This window comes from Lemur catta, chromosome 23 (assembly GCF_020740605.2).
Source record: "Lemur catta isolate mLemCat1 chromosome 23, mLemCat1.pri, whole genome shotgun sequence".
Lineage (NCBI taxonomy): Eukaryota > Metazoa > Chordata > Mammalia > Primates > Lemuridae > Lemur > Lemur catta.
In genome coordinates, this window is record NC_059150.1 from 15,969,496 (window position 1) to 15,987,662 (window position 18,167).

Here is an 18,167-nt window from a genome sequence, read left to right on the forward strand (position 1 = left end):
TCACCATTGGCTATGTCCCTTCCTTGGTACTGAATGAAAGATCTTGGAGTTCAGTAGATACCATACAAGATTGGTGAAGAGCTTTCTACAACTGTTATTAATGGCCTGACTGAGGAATATTAGTTTTTAGCTGGGAAAAAAAATAATAATAAGGGAAAGTGCAAAGAAAATAAAGAGAAGCTGAGTGCTTTCAAACCCTTTAAGAATTGCTAAAAAGACACATGAAACAAATGTTTTTCATACTCAATGTCTATTAAGTGCCCCAACCCTTGTGATAGGCACCATTCAAAGCACTAGGAATACAACAGTGATGAAAACAGATAAAAATCCCCGATTTCATGAAGCTTACATTTAACTGGAGAAGACACAATTTTAAAAAAATTTTTAAGTCTGTTAGAAATAATGAATTCTAGAGAGCAAAATTAAAACAAGGAATAAGAATTATGGAGGGGGATTGTAATGTTAAACAGGATGATCACTGAGAAAGTTACATTTGAAAAAATGCCTGAAAGAGGTAAGGAAGCATGTACACACACACACACACACACACACACACACACACACGCATGCACACAAGAGGGAAGAGCAAACCAGGCAGATGGAACAGCCAGTGGAAAGGCACTGAAAGGGGAATGTGCTTGGCTCGTGTGAAACACACCAAAGAGGCCAGCAAGGCTGGAACAGAGCGGGCAGTAGATAAAGCATTAGAAGACAAGGACAGAGATGTAGCAGGGGGTCTGATCAGGTATTACCTTGCAGGCCATTATAGAACTTGGGCTTTTACTCCTAATGATGTGGGAAGTTCTCAGAGGTTTCTGAGCAGAGGATAATATGCTCTAATATATTGAAAGGACTACTTTGACCACAATGTTGAGTACAGCTCAAGCTGGCTGATGACAGAAGCAGGGAGACCAGTTCAGAGGTGACTACAAGGCCACATAAGAGATGAGGTGGCTTGGGCCAGGTATTTGCAGAGAAGATGATGAGAAGGGATCAGATTGTGGATATATTTTGATGGTAGCAACAAAGAGTATTTAGTAGAGTGACTGTTGTTAGATAGTTGGAACATGTAATGTGAGAATAAGAGAAGAGTCAGAAACGCCTCCAAGGTTTTTGGCCTGACTAACTGGGAGGAAGGAGTTGTCATTTGCTGAGGTATGAAAAACTGCAGAGAGAGCAGATTTGGAGGCAAGATCAGAAGCTCATTTGTGGACACATTATGTCTGAGATGCCTAGCAGTCGTCCAGATAGGCAGTTGAACGACTTTTGAGTCAAGGGAAAAGTCTGGGCTGATCCTTTAAGCATGTATTGGATCACATCACTTCTTTTCTCTGAACTCTCCAATTACTTCCCAGGTATAAACTATGGATCTGTCAGCATTTGGATGGCTTTTAGAGCTATGACAAAAGATGAGATCACCAAGGGAATGAAAGTACCTAAAATTAAGATGAGGGCCAAGGATGGGGCCCTGGGTGATTCCAACACAATATCCCACCGGCCCTACCAAAAACAAAATAATCCCCCAGAGAGAGGACCAGGGCCACCTAGACTTATAGGGTTCAAGATACTCTACTTTAGGGGGCTGAGGAAAGCAGGGGCTTCCTTCAGGGTTTGGGTCCATGTGGTTGGTAGTCTACAAAGCAGTAGGGGATCTCTACTTCCCCAGCTGGGAGGACCGGAGCAAAGTGCAACAAGCAGCTGTTAAATTAGGGGAAGTGATACCGAAGGGATAATAGGAAGATCCCAGGCAAAGAGGATCAAAGCTTCCTCTTAGAAAGCCAGAATTTCACTTTGTGACTGGCATAAAATACAGCTGGTTATAGAGAGGTTGAACTAGGTGCTTCCCAGTGAAAAGGAAAACATAAGGATCCGTTTTACCATTGGATTTCTGCCCCCATGTTCCCAGACCATAATGTGACAACTGTGACCACTGGGAAAGAAAAGAAGCCAATAACTGAAATGAATCAGATTGTTGGGGGCATAAGATAAGTAAGTGCAACTTGTCTAAATGTAAAACATTTGTCTTGCCAATGTGAGCATTTTATCTGGACGTTATCCAAAGCAGTGATTCTGTAGAGCTAGTGTGCTAGACTTCTGAGCCCTAGACAAGGGTGGGGTGCAGGGGTAGAGAGACAGGATCCAGGTTTTTATGGAGCCTGAAGCTTATACAGTTTTGGAAGCCCTTTTATTATGAATAAGAATACAAATTAGGCACAGGGCCTTGGGAGTGACCTATGCAAGGGAGGGCCCTAAATCTATAGCTTTAATAGCTTCAAAGAAAGTACACCTCTGGCCCTGCACCCAGATGACAGAAACCTTGGGAGTAGTAAATGATCACTTAATCTAGCGTGATCAAGTTCATCACACAAATGCCGGGAGACATTCAGAGTTAGCCAAGCATCATGAGAAAATTCTCACTGATGTCTATTTCCCAATCAAAGTCACTCAATTAAAGGGAACCATATTAAAGTCACTTAATATGTGACTAGGAACAGCCAAAGGACCTGTAATGGCATCAAGAATGATGTCACTGGCTATATCCTCCATGTGGGGTTACCAGGTAAAATACATGATGCCCACCTAAATTTGAATTTCAAATGAACAATAAAAAATTTTATAGCATAAGTGTGTCCCAACATACTTATGCATGAGACATACTTATACTAGAATAGCATTTATTTATCTGAAATTCAAATTTAACTGTGCATTTTTATTTGCAAAATATGGTAATGCTATGGACACTGGTTTCTGCTTTGAAATACACGAGTAGTAATTTGGAGAGCCCTACTACACAGTAAAGCTAAGAAAAACAGTATAACTATTGTGTAAGTCACATGATTGCTGCCCATATTGGTCCTAAAAGTTATCGTTACTCATCTAATGCTCAGCTGTGATGTCAGAATCTGCAAAAGGGACTGAGGGCTGTGCAGAATTAGTGCATATTAATTAACAAAAGATGGGTAACGAATAAAAGCTATTCCCTTTTAGCTAAGGCAATGGATGGAAACACTGCTTGTGTAGGTAGGCAGTGTTATTGGTAACACACTATTCCACTGTGCTCCCAGTATCCCAGAGGGCTGAAATACAGGTGATCCTCAACTTCTGATGGGGTTTATGTCCCGATAAACCCATTGTAAGTCAAACCATCCTAAGTTGAGGACCATATGTGTTTTTTAATCACTAGAAGTGCAATAACTGGTCAATATGTATAAAGCAGCTAACTGCAAAATATAGAGTAATGAGTCTATTTGTTCAACTGGGTAAAACTCACTTCTTTTCCTTTACGATAGAAAATAAAACTAAATATAAAACCCACATCCAAGCTCAGAGAGAGACTTACCAGCATCATGTCCAAATACTTTGTGTACCTTCCAACCATTTTAGTTATATGTCTATGAATAACTATCATTTTAGTACTTTATAGTTTTCATGTATTTATAGATATGCATATATTCTTATTCCTTCCTCAAAAACCTTAATGTTTTATCATTATCCCCATTTAAAAATTACTTATTCATCTGACAGACACTTAATGTGTGTCCATTATGTGACTGGAACACAATAGTGACAAGACAGGCAAAGTCCATCATTACAGAACTTCCCTTCTAGTAAGGAAGAAAGAATATTTTAAAACTCATAATAAAATTTCAGATGGCAATCTTGCTATGAGGAAAATAAAACAGGGCAAGAGGATAGAGGCAAAGGCTGCTATTTCAGATAAGATGGTGAAAGCCTCTTTGAGTTGGTAACATTTGAGCTGGACGTAAAGCTTATATAAGAAGAAGCAGCCAGTGAAAACAGGGATTCCTTGAGGAATAAATGAGCTTAGCAAATGAGCTGTTTGCAGAACAGCAAGAAGACCTAGATGACTGCAGTACAGTGAGAAGGAGGTGGAAGAAGCCAAGGGTTAGATGTAATTGAAGATGAGGCAGAAGAGGTGGGCAGGACAAGGGGCATGGAGCCTTGAAGAGCATACAGAAGAGTTTGTACAGTTTTCTAGTGTAAAGGGAAGGAACTGGAGGGGTTAGAGTAAGGAAGACACATGATCCAATGCATATTGAAAGGGTCACTTTGGCCATTCAGCCAAGAAGAGACTGGGCAAGGATCAAAGGGAGGAAAACAAAAGTAGAAATAGTTTGGAGGCCAATTAATTGTCTGGGCAATAGATGTTGGTGTCCTGGATTTGGGCAGTGACTGTGAAAGGGAGTGAAGTGGTCACATCTGTTTGAAAGTCGAGCCAACAGGACTTGCTGCTAAATAGGTGGTAAGAGGCGAGGGGAAATGATATGTCAAAGATAACCACAGGATTTTTACCCGAAAGTTTCCATGCTATTAACTGAGACGGAACTGATCATTAAAATTAAACATTCCTATCATCACACCTTAAGTACCAAAGCCAAGATTCAAATTCAGATCTTTCTAATGCTCCAATATTTTTGGCTTGGTGAACTGATTAACGTCTACTAATGTGTTTACTTATTTAAAAGTCCCCCTTTTAGACTATAAGCTCCTCAGTGACAGGGATTTGGTGATAGCTGATATATAACCATAGGAATGGTGTCAAAGTCACACGAATAATGCTTTTTTGAGAACATTTGTAACAAGATAGGAAGAGTTTATCAGGCCCCATGTTTCCCACCACCCTTGGCTGAGGCACCAACTGAATTCTTTCAGAAGGCTATAGATGCTTCCTATCTTGTTGACTTTGGATTTTGTATGGACACACTAATCTCATTTCAGAGGCCTGCAAACTTTCCCCGCCTAAGAAAGTGTATGGGTGCAATTACAAACATGTTCATGGAGATAAAACACATGCTAGTTATTGTCCTACACGCAAAGTTGTCTTGACAGAATCAACAACAGCCTTTATTTATTTGAGAAAATCAAACGAAAGAATATCTCATCAGCTATCTCAAAACATTCTGTATTTGATTACTAGTTGAAATACTCCAAACTCCACATTAGTTTCTCATACATTTTTTTAAGAAACCCTACAGGTTTCAATCCCAATGCAATTCTCCTTGAATCTCTGCACAGTTTTGTTCTCTTTGTAAATGATTAGGAGCCACCTGGTTCCATGGACTTCCCTAGCATCCTTCTGAGAATTTATACTTGACACATCAGAAGGTTTGATTAACCCAAACACTACTATTACATTATTCAACTGGTTTTCCAGTCTTGGGTCTTAAACAACATCTTACTCAGAAAATCAAAAGAAATTTTTTTCTTTGTACTTCATGTAATCCCCTCACTGTGTGTCATATTAAACTTGAGGCCCTCCTCAAAGAGATATTGAACTGATTTACCGAAAGAGTCATTAGTTACCAACTTGCCTCCTTAATGACAACATATAACTCAAAGTATATCACTCTATCAATTCCAATTTTTCTAAGTACCCTGCAGAAAAAAATTCAAAGGAATAGGAGTAAGAGAGATAGAAAAGAAAACACATTCCCCTTGGCATCTGTCCTTGCAATGTTGAACTGTGCCTGGGGTATCCACTTCAATCTCAGGAATTTGGCATTCCTGATAAATAGGGGGAAATTTTTCCAAGAGGGCTCATGAAAACAGAGATCTTTCTCACTCCAGATACTAATCAACTTAAAACACCCTGGCTCAAATCCCTTTCTGATAAATACCAAGATCTTACCATGTGATTAAGTTTATTGATACAGTCTTAAAATGCCCACTGAGACATATCCTAAGTGAAACTTTTTGGAGATTTTCATTACAGCACATCTGGTGAGAAAGTTACTTTTAACTTGTCAGGCATGACATGATCTAAATGCTTCTTTAATCAACAAACTACACACATGTGCGAGTGTGCCCATACACACACACACAGATGCAGGGGACAGAGAGAGAAGAGAGAATAAAACTTCCAAAGTTATGTAGGGCTGTGTTGGGCAACATTAGGTGCTATAATGCTCCTCATTCTTATAATTTTTACTCCCCAAACTGAGGAAAGAAAAATTGAATTTTTTGCCTTGCATACTGAAACCATGGCCTCAGAAAAACATATCCTGTTAATTTAAGGGAAGAGTGGTGATGATGATGTGCAGAAAAGAAATGATCTTTTATCCAGCACCTTAAAATATCCCAAGTGATTTTTGGATGTATTTGAGAATTAACAGATTGAATCTTCTGAAAACTACTAAGAGAAACTGAAGAGGGAAACATCAATTGTTCTGTTAAATCTAAACATGTTTAGAGAGAGTTTAGGGTTTACCATGTCTGAATGTGATTAAATAACAACCGGTACTAAATCTGTAAACAGCTAGGAAAGTGGATAAAATAGATGAAACAGCTATTTTCAGATGTTAGAAAACAGACATAGCACAGGACTGTGAGTCCCGAAAGCAGGGAAAGAAATGAGATAAACCCTCCAGCCCTCCTTTTTAGCTGGAGGCGCTTCTCAGACTGCAACAAAGGAGGTTGAACCCTAACAGGGTACATCCATCTCATTGAATTTAGAACACAGAGATCAGAGTTCAAGGAGAGCTGAAATGTGGGGAGCAGAGAGAAAGAACTCCAGAAATCTATACCTTGAGTCCTTCATTGAATATTAGGCTACATATGTAAAAAATGAAATTCCGTGAGGCCACGCAAGAACAGCTACTGGGATTTGTGAGCCAGGAGGTGAGTTGCAGCCAGCCAGAATGCAGACCTTGCTCACAACCCTGAATATTTACTAGAATCTCCTGAATTGGCATGCTTCAAGAGGAGAATTAAGTTAGCCCTAAAGTAAAATTTACCCTAGACTCACCCTACAACATTTAAAAACAAGCTTCACAGAGATCAAGTGGAACTGCAGCTTAACTCCCTGCCAAAACAAAATTCCACTTTCTAAAGGAAGACTATCTAGACTTTCAACAATATAACATTTACAATGTCTGCTATCTTAATAAAAATGACTTGAAATGCAAAGAGTCAGAAAAATAGGAACCATAACCAAGAGAAAAGTCAGTCAATACAAACAGATGCAGAAAGACAGAGATAATGGAATTAGCAGACAAGAATTTTAAAACAGCTGTAACGTGTACATAAGGGTTTTAAGGAAAATACAAAACATAAAGAGGATAAAAATGGAATATGCACACACAGAAACAAAAGGCTGGTCCTTTGAACAAAACTCAATAAAACTGACAAAGCTGTGGCAAGGCCATAAGGAAAAAAAAAGGAAGATACAAGTTACCAATATCAGGAAGGAGAAAGAGGGTATCACTGTAGACATCACAGACATCAAAATGGTAATACGGGAATACTATAAACAATTCTACACACATAAATTTGACAACTTAGATGAAATGGACAAATTCCTCAGAAAACACAAACTCACCTAATATGAAATAGATCATTTGAATAGCCCTATGACAAGAAGACAATTAAATTTTTAATTTAAAAACACCCCATAAAGAGATCTCCAGGCCCAGAGGATTTTGCTGGAGAATTCTACCAACTATCTAAAGAAGAATGAACATCAATTCTCCATAATCTCATTCAGAAAGTAGAAGGAAAGGCAAAACTTTTTAATTCATTTTTACAAAGTTAATATTATCCTGATATCAAACCAGACAAAGATAGGAGGAGGAAACTATGGAATGATATCTCCCATGAATACAGATGCATAAATCCATAAGAAAATATTAGCAAAAATAATTCTGCAATATATAAAAAGATATTTCTGTACCATAACCAAGTGGGGTCCAGAAATGATTCAGTATTAGAAAATCAGACAGTGTAAACTACATATCAACAGGCTAAAGAAGAAAATCATATGATGATCTAAATCAATGCAGAAAATGCATATGATAAAATTCAATACCCATTCATGGTAAAAAAAAAAAAAAAGAAAGAAAAAGAAAAAAAACAGCAACAACAAACTCAGAGAAGTAGGAATAGAGGAAACTTCTACAACTTAATTAAGAACATCTACACAAACTTACAGTTAACATCATACTTAATGGTAAAAGACTAAATGCTTTCCCCATAAGATTGGGAACAAGGGGAATACTCGTTCTTATTTGACATAACGCTGGAAGTGTTTGCAAGTACAATAAGGCAAGAAAAGCAAATAAGCATACAGATTTTTTTAAAAAAGAAATAAAACTGTCTCTAGTCATCTGTAAATGAAATTCATGTCATCTGTAAATGAAATTTGAAGGAATCTACAAAAAATTTCCAGAATTAACAAGTGAGTTTAGCAAGGCTGAAAGGTCCATGATAAACATATAAAAATTAATTGTCTTTCTGTATACTAGCAATGAACATGTAAACACCAAAATTAAAAGAACAATATTATTTATAATGGCTCAAAAAATTAAATATTTAGGTATAAATCTAAAAAAATGTACAGGATTAACATGCTGAAAACTACAAATGCTGATGAAAGACATCAAAGAAGATATAAATAAATGAAGAATCATACCATCTTCATAGATTGGAAAATGCAACACAATAAGGTGCCAATTTTTCCCAAATTAATATACAGGTTTAATGCAATTCCTATCAAAATCCCTGCAATATTTGTTGTAGGTATAGTCAAAACTATTCTAAAATTTATAGGCAAAGCCAAAGAAACTAGAATAGTCAAAACAATATTGAAAAAGAAGAATAAATTGGAAACAATAAGTCTACCCAATTTCAAAATTTAACTATATAGCTACAATAATCAAGATTGTGTGTTATGGACAAAAGGGTAAACACATAAATCAATGGAACAGAATAGAGAACCCATAAATAGACCCACATAAACTGATTTTCTTCCATGTCTCCATAAACTTTTTTAAAAAATGTTTATTTTTAACTATTATGGGTACATAATAGTTTTATATATTTGTAAGGTATATGTGCTATTTTGATACAGGCATACAATGTGCAATAATCAAATCAGGGTAATTGGGGTATCCATCACCTCAAGCATTTATCATTTCTTTGTGTTGGGGGTATTCTAGCTTCACTCTTTTCTTTATTTTAAGGATACCGTAACTTATTGTTCACTGTAGTCACTTTGTTGTGCTATCAAATATTGTTCATTCCATCAATAATTATCTAACTATATTTTTATACCCATTAATCATCCCCCACTTTATCCCCCGCTCCCCACTACCCCTCCCGGCCTCTGGTATCCATCATTCTACTCTCTGTCTCCATTAGATCAATTGTTTGAATATTTAGCTCCCACATATGAATGAGAACATGCAAGACTTGTCTTTCTTTGCTTGGATTATTTCACTTAACATAATGTGTCCAACTGATTTTTGAAAAAAGTACAAAAGCAATTCAATGAGGGAAGGATAGCCTTTTCAATAAATGGTGCTAGAGCAATTGAACATCAATAGACAAAAACCTTGACCTAAGTTTTACACCCCTTATACAAAAATTAACTCAAAATACATCATGGACTTAAAAGTAAAATGTAAAACTATAAAATTTTTCAAAAGAAGAAAATCTGCAGGATCTAGGGTAAGCAAAGTTGTTAGACTTGACACCAAAAGCATAATCTATGAAAGGAAAAATTGATAACTTTGACTTCATGAAAATTTAAAACTTTTAATCTGTAAAAGATTGTTAAAAAGATAAAAAGACAGGCTACAAGCTGGGAGAAAATATTTGCAAACCACATAGCTGACAAAGGAGTAGTATCTAGAATATATTTTTTAAAAACTCTCAAACGTAATCGTTAAAATAATTTTAATCTAATTGGAAAATGGCAAAAGACATGAAGACATCAAAGAAAATATGCAGATGGCAAATTACACTCCTATGTATTTACTCAATAGAAATGAAAACATACACACAAAGAGTCATAGCAGCTCTAATCATAATAGCCAAATTAGAAAGAACCAAATGTCCATAAACAGATGAGTGAATAAAGAAATTGTGATATAGCCAATCAGTGGGACATTATTCAGCAATAAAAAGTAACAACACATACTACAAGACACAACAATGTGGATGAATCTCAAAAATATTATGCTGAATTAAAGAAGCCATAGACAAAAGAGTCCATACTGGATAAATTTGTTGCTATTCTACAGATATTCTACAGATAGCAGGTCAGTAATTGCCTAGAGTTTAGGTGGGTTACAGGTGAAGACTGACTTCAAAGAGACCTAAGAGAAACTGGGGGAGATAGAAATAGTGTATACCTTAATTGTGGTGGTGTTGGTAACACAGGAACATACAATTGCCAAAACTCATCCATCTGGAGCATGTTTTATATGTAAATTTTACCTCAATAAAATTGTTGAAAAATAAAGTCCAAAGCACCTAACAAATACATATATTTAATAATATATTTTTATCACAGGCCAATTAAATTCTGTAAAATTGACATTTCAGAGTAACTAAAGATTACTCTTAAGACGATGATATAGCCAACTCTTACATTTTGTGTGGAAAATAAAACCATAAGCTCAGAGTTTTTCAAACGCGACCTTATTGTGTATAAAGTCCACACTGCAGGAAGGAAAGGAGGGTGCTCACCAGCCAGAGGTTGGGGATTACCAGTTCTTTAATTCCTGAAAATTACAGGTTTTCTGCCATTCAAGGGTTCAAATTAAGACCCTTCCAAGAATTTTGTGTGTGTGGTCAGGAGAGGAGGAGTTTCCTCCTCCAAGTCAGGCACACGGGGGCAATTTCGTGATACTCAGCAGGGGCTGGGGAAGAGCCGACTTGATCATCTGGAAACTACCAAGAAAGGAAACTTCAAGAAGGCCAATAGTGAAAAAGAGGGGCCAATAACATATGCTAGAGAGAGCTCAGAGTATATGTCCATGAAACAGGAATAATCTATATGACGGTCACACTGTTTGGGAAGGGGTGTAAGACATTAAGAATTTTTGTTAAGACTTTACCTTCCTTGGAAACTTCAGGCATGTAGTGGTGTCTTATTATGGAGAAGTCAATTATCTCATTTCTTGGTGGGTCTGAGGCCACCAACCCACACATTCTGGTCAAAAACATTTTCAGAAACCATTTTTTTTTTTTTTTTTTTGGTAGAGAAAAGGCAGGAAAGAAACATTACAAAATGTTGAACCTGGTTGCCTTTCAATGCCAAAAATATGGATACATTTTCACTAACTTTCTATATTTCCAAATATTGTTTTATAAGTATTACTTTGGCAATGGAAAAACATAGCAAACATGTCATTATGGTCTGCATTTATTGGTAATGAAAAAACTCTCAGGGACAACAACCCTTGTACTCCTCTAACTTCTATAAATTTCTGTTACTGTTGCAAGAAAATTGCTGCATGTTCTAGTGTTTTCTATTAATAAACAAAATGTGCCTTCCTATACCACAAACTATTTTATCCCTGTTTTTTTCCACTGCACGTGTCCAATACGTCAATGTTCCTCCTACGCACTGCAAGCCACAGACCACAGCCACCTGGGGAAGGGGGAAGGTGCCTCTGATTTTGTCCACCTAGGGAAGAAATTTATTCTACTTCATCTCAGCCTAGTTTGGTAGCTAATATGCTCAGGGTTTTAGTGGCTAAGGTATTTTTACTCAGGAGGAAAGATCAAGTATCCCAAATGAGCATTAAAAAATGCAACTAAAAAATTGGATACAGTTAAATAAATGTCCCTCCCTCTCCAGATTAGGTTTATTTTTTAAACCAGTGACAATTGAAGATGGTACTTGATTATCATAACAAAGGTACTGAACACTTGAAGGCATCATTTGCAGCGCTTTGCTGGCAAGAAAGAGTTTTCCACGATCCCTTTACACCTTCTTAAAGATTAATGACCTTAAACAAATGCCAGTATGCTGCCAGGCCAGAATTCAAACAGATGTTCTCAGGAGTGAAACTTAGGTTTTGGGTTTGAAAATAGTTTTGTCCTTCCTTTCTCAATAGATCTATAATGGAAAAATTATTGTCAAAAGTATATCTGATTTACGGTTTTCAGTCATCCTGTGAAGTGTCCTGGGCCATCTCCACGTTTGTCACAACCATCTCATTTCTTTAAAGTAACTCTCAAAAACTATCTTTTAAACTTTTTCTGGCAAACCCTCAACTTATTTGATAGCTCCATGAAGACAAAGTGGTGGTTTTAGAACATGGAATCGGGCATCCCTTGTGATCTGGGTAATTTTTTTCATATTAATATTGCTGGTACCATATTATTAAGAGCCAGAACTGTGACACTACGACATTCTGCCATCCAACTGATTCAAAGAAGACCATATGACAAGTTTGTGCATGAGAATCCTTTTTACGTGTATCCTGTGTTATCTATGCCCACATGCCAAATAACAAGCTGAGTAAATTTATAGTGGATCCTAAAATTAAACAGAGAGCAGAGCACATGGACTATTCAGGAAAAGGAAGGAAAGGAATATTTATTGACTGTCTACTGTGTACCTGACAGGCATGATGCACTTGCCTTTCATGGCGACCCTCAGACCAGCTCCATCAGCATCAGCTGAATTTCTTCAGAATCTCCGGTGCCTTCCAGACTTGCATTTTAACAAGATCCTCAGCATTGCTTTTATATCATTTTATCCCCAAAATTCACCAAAATTCTGGATATAGATGGTATTCTCTGTGTTTTACATTTGGAAATTAAAGATCAGAAAGGCTAAGGAATTTACATAAAAGTCACAAGATACTAATAAGTTGGATTTGGACCCGTTTGAAACTTATTATATTTCTATGCCGCCAGGCTAAATTCTAAACCAGCCTAAAGCCATGAGACTTGGGTTTCAATCCAGGTTCCACCATTAATATCTTTCTGGCCTCACACATTACATGCCAGTTAACCTATCTGAGCCCACGTTTTTGTCCTATTTCATGGAATCACTGCAAAACAAATGAAATCAATATATGTGAAAACACTTTGTAAAATATATAGCACTGGCCGAAATTAATCTGTTAATGGAATCTTATATGTGACTCTTTCTCACTCAGTTTTTGCCAAGACATAAAGACCAAGAACAAAACACTGGATGCCAAGAACCCCCACGTTACAGATAAAGAGGCCAAACTGCTTATGTGATTTTGCAACTAGCTGGGTCACCCACCTCAAGGGTATAAGAAGTTTGAAGTTAAAGAAAGAGATGTTTCCTCTAGAAAGTGTTTTTATCCAGGGGTAGGGGGACAGATCATTTCTCCCTCATCTCAATCTACAGCAAGGGGCTCTAAGAAGACGGTACAGAGAGTTTATTTGTCCCCTGAAAGAAGATAACTTCATCTGGAAGGAGATATCTACCATAAAGCTGCCCCTCCCTTAGTGGCTTTCCAGACTAACAGAATACTACGTTTTGGTGTTGCCATGCTGATTATTAAACTCGACGGCAAACTTTAATTAGGTATCTTGGGGCTAAAAATGACAAGTGGACTTTTTACTTATCTAAAGGTGTCTGACAAGTTAGGGACCTGCTCAAGATTTCAGCCAAAAAGCGAGGAAAAACTCATCTGTGGACTTGATAGAAAGGAAGAAGAAATAATAATCATATAGTTTGGTGCTTGCACTCTATGGGGAGCTGCTTTTTCAGTATCCTGGTTTCCCTAGTATTAGTACCATAAAAACCAACACTAGATCGAGAGGGATGGTGTTTCCAGAGCAAAAATCTGGTTATAAAGACAAAGGTTGCAAGAAAGAGGTGAAACAGACAGGTCAGCTTTCCCAAATTACCTGATCTTATCCTATATCCAAAGCCCTAAAAAAGACACCCCAATCCATCCTCTTACAGCCACTAATCAGGCAGAGATAGGTAAAGCTTCCCACCATGAAGGGGGCCTAATTCCGTTTTTCTGCAGGAAATCACAGAAGCTTAGAGGAGCAGAAAACTATTCTCCCCCAAAGTCAAGTACAACCCAGCCTGTGGGCTAAGAAGATAGCAGAGGAGTTTCTTCACCTTTCACAGAAATGCCCAGTTGAGGATCAAGATGTTAATCAGATTAGTTAAAGTGGGGAGATCTGGGAGCAGAAGTTGAGGCAGACCCAGAAGGCTGGGCAGGAGGGGGGGACCTGAACCCAGGAGCAAGGTCAAGGGTTGTTGGTTCGACCTCTCCGCCGTGCACCGGCCCTGCCTAGCTCCCCTCCCGGGCCCGACAGGTGGGCAGACTGCCCTGAAGAGGCAAGGAGGAGAGGCAAGGGTTGGGCAGGCCTGCGGGTGGGCAATGATGCCCAACTTCTGCGGAAGAGCACGCAGTCCCACCTGGCCTTTTTCAAGTTCCCTGGGATCCGGCCAGATGCCAGAAGTGGGTGGAGAATTGTAGGCAAGCAGACTTAGAAGATAAAGTACCTGATCAACTAAACACACATTATCGATTATGTGCCAAACTCTTTGAGATCTCTATGGTCTGTAGAACTAGTCCTTATAGGACAGTTCTTTGAGATAATGCAATACCAACAATATTTGATCTTACCAGTCATCGGTCCACACAGTAGACACAGAAAACAAATAAAAGAATTGAGTGGAGATAAAATCAGGACGCTGAAACAGAAAAAAACTGATGAAACTTCTGCACGAGAGCAAAAACATAAAGACACCAACAACAGCAATGCGCAGAACCCCAGTGCGGAAGAAGAGGGTGAAGAATAGGATGAGGACATTTTACCTCTAACCTTTGAAGAGAAGGAAAACAAAGAACACCTAAAGTCTCTACTTGAAATCTTGATTCTTGTGGGTAAGCAAAACATATCTCTGGATGGACATGAGGCTGATGAAAGAAAAAAGGTCTTTTTACTCCTGATAACTTTCAAGCACTGCTGGAGTGCCGGGTAAGTCCTGGTGAAGAGGTCCTGGTGAAAGCGCTTTGAGATGACGGCAGTTAACACATTGTTTTGTACAAAAATACAGCAGAGACAGATGCTGGAGATCCGTAAGAGCTGTACGCGGGCAGAAACTCTCAGGGAAGTGAGAGACTCACACTTCTCACTTACCACTGACAATGTAGCGGACATAGCAGGGGGAGAGCACCTGCCCATACTGGTGAGGTTCGTGGAGGGATCTCATTACCCAAGAGAGGAGTTTGTGGGCTTCCTGACCCAGGAAGCCAATGCAGAAATTTTAGCTGTGAAATTTCACACTGCAATAACTGAGAAGTGGGAGCTAAATATGGAGTATGGTCGTGGCCGGGCTTACATTGCGTCCAGTGCATTTTCTTCCAAAATGAAAGTTGTTGCTTCTAGACTTTTAGAGAAATATCCCCAAGCTATCTACATACTTTGCTTTTCCTGTGCCTTAAAAACATGGTTGGCAAAATCGGTGCCTGTTATGGGAATATCTGTTGCATGGGGAACAATTGACTAAGTTTGTTCTTTTTTCCATCGATCACCACAACTGCTTTCAGAACTTGATAATGTTATGTCTGTTCTTTCTCAGAACAGTGAAGAAAGGGAAGAATGGAGTAAAGAACTGAAGGAAATTTGCTATTCTCAGTGGACAGGAAGGCATGATGCTTTTGAAATTTTAGTGGAACTCCTGCAAGCACTTGTCTTATGTTTAGATGGTATAAATAGTGACACAGCTATTAGATGGAATAACTGCATAGCTGCCAGAGTATTTGTCCTGTGTAGTGCAGTAACAGATTTTGATTTCATTGTTACTATTGTTGTTCTTAGAAATATCACCTCTTGTATTAGGGCCTTTGGGAAAAATCTCCAGGGACAAACCTCTGATGTCTTCTTTGCAGCCAATAGCTTGACTGCAGTACTGCATTCACTCAGTGAAGTGATGGAAAATATTGAAGTTTATCCTGAGTGTTGGTTTGAGGAAGCCACAAATTTGGCAGCCAAACTTGATATTCAGATGAAACTCCCTGGGAAATTTCGCAGAGCTCAGCAAGGTAACCTGGAACCTCAACTAACCTCCGAGAGTTACTATAAAGAAACCCTAAGTGTTCCAACAGTGGAGCACATTATTCAGGAACTTAAAGATATATTCTCAGAACAGCACCTAAAAGCTCCTCAATACCTATCTCTGGTACCCTCAGTCATGGGTCAACTCAAATTCAATACATCCAAGGAACACCATGCTGACATGTACACAAGTGATTTACCCAATCCCGACACGCTCTCAGCTGAACTTCATTGCTGGAGAATCGAATGGAAACACAGAGGGAAAGATACTGAGCTTGCATCCACCATTTATGAGGCCCTCTACCTGCCTGACATCAACTTTTTTCCTAATGTGCACGCATTGCTAAAGGTCCTGTGTATTCTTCCCATGATGAAGGTTGAGAATGAGCACTACGAAAATGGACGAAAGCATCTCAAAGCATACTTGAGGAACACTTTGACAGACCGAGGGTTAAGTAACTTGGCTTTGCTTGACATAAATTTTGATATAAAACATGATCTGGATTTAATGGTAGACACATATATCAAACTCTATACAACTAAGTCAGAGCTTCCTACGATAACTGAGAAACCATTGAAAACACCAAAGAGATTTTTTTTTTTTGAGATAAGCTTTCTCTTGTATTTGATAATTGAAGGAAGAGCCGTAAGGTATGTAGGTCACTTAATCACTGAATTGATAATATACCTACTTGAATGACCCCTGTTTGAATGCTCATGCTTTGAAGACCTATCTGTTCTTCCAGAAGACAGCATTGAAAGTGCTTTGTGATCTCTGCCAGTGGCACTCTGAAATTGTTTTAGTTAAGTCATTTTAGACATAACGTTTACTATCATGGTAGAACCATGTCAGGTATTGAGTTATCAACTCTTTGAAGAAATAAATTTCGAGGAGGTCTGGGAGGAAGGAATACAGTTTATAAAATGTTACAAAGAAGCCCACGCTTGACCTTTGACTAGTAGGAGTTTTAAATATATTGTTAAAAATTTGTAATGGACAGTTAAAAGAAATTATCAGAGAGAGAAACTTGTGAACTCACCAAACAAGGATTTCATTGTAGATTTTGTCTTTATCAAATGAACTTAAAGGAACAAGTGACCATTAAAGTTTGAATGGAAGAGCCTGCCATTGTTGTTCCACATCTGATTGTTGGTGTTTACATTCCCTTGTTGAGCCTGTATCTTCATAAACTTTTTAGCAAGTATATGTTGAACATTTTTGTTCCATGGTTAGGACAAAATCAGACCATGGATACTGACAACTGACTTGTCTTTTTCTTCTGTCTTTTTCCATGACTTAATCTACTGCTTCATCTTGATCTATAAGAAAAACCTGGAAAAAATAAGTGTTTTGTGGTTTATCTAGAAATATGGAAAATATTGCTGTTGGTTATATTATAGATACAGTCACACATGGATAGCTGAGAAACCACGAGATCAATGTGTGGGTGGGAAAAAAGAAATTGAAAAGATCCCAATTGACTGGGGTGTTCAGTTACCATGTGTGTCAGGATGACTTCACATGCGTATCTCCATTCCAAACCTTTGTAGGAAGCTCACCACTATGGATAGCTCCTTTTTATCTCTATCCTCTGGTTTAAGCCCTATTCCCAACTCCTCTTCTGGCCATCCAAAAGTCCAAGAGTGGACTTTTAAAATAGTCCTATTATTGACCTCCTTAAAATGTTTAGTGCTTTCTAAAGCCTTTAAATAATAACATCAGGGCTCCTCAGCTGGCCTCCAAGGTCTCTCATGCCCTGGGTCCTGCTTCCCTCATCTCTCCCTGACTCCCCTTCCACCGCCCACAATCCAGCCAAATGGAACTGCTCAGTTTCCAAACACTCCTCACCTTTGAGCCTTAGCATTTTCCATCATACATAGTTTTCCAAACTTGTTGATGATGAGAATCACCTGAAATGCTTGTTAAAATACAAATTTCCAGGTTCTACTACAGACCTACCAATTCAAAAACTCCCGGGAAGGGATCTGGGAACCTGTGTTTTTAACAAGCTCTCTGGCAACTATAGTGTAAGTTCTATAAGAACAAGGACTATATCTGCCTTTTTCACAGCATTATATCCAGAATCCAGTGTAAGTAGCTACTGTTCCCTTTTCCTATAAAGTCTGCTCTTCACCCTACGTTTTTTCTGGCTAAATACTGCTTTGTTCAAACAGTATCCAGTACAGTTTGTATAACATAATAGGCAGTCAATACAGATGGAATAAACAAGCAAATTAATAAGAAAATTAGTGCATGCATCTAATGAGTGGAGCAGGAAATTTGGGGGGTGGAATGTGAGGTTATGAGTGGCAGGCAACAGACGGATGTACCCCACATTGTGGACAACATC

At 38.2% G+C, this 18,167-nt stretch overlaps 1 pseudogene; it reads left to right on the forward strand.

Moving 5' to 3' along the window:
• Nucleotides 1-632: 632 nt before the first annotated feature.
• LOC123626867 lies at nucleotides 633-16,422 on the forward strand (annotated as a pseudogene).
• The last annotated feature ends 1,745 nt before the right edge of the window (nucleotides 16,423-18,167 follow it).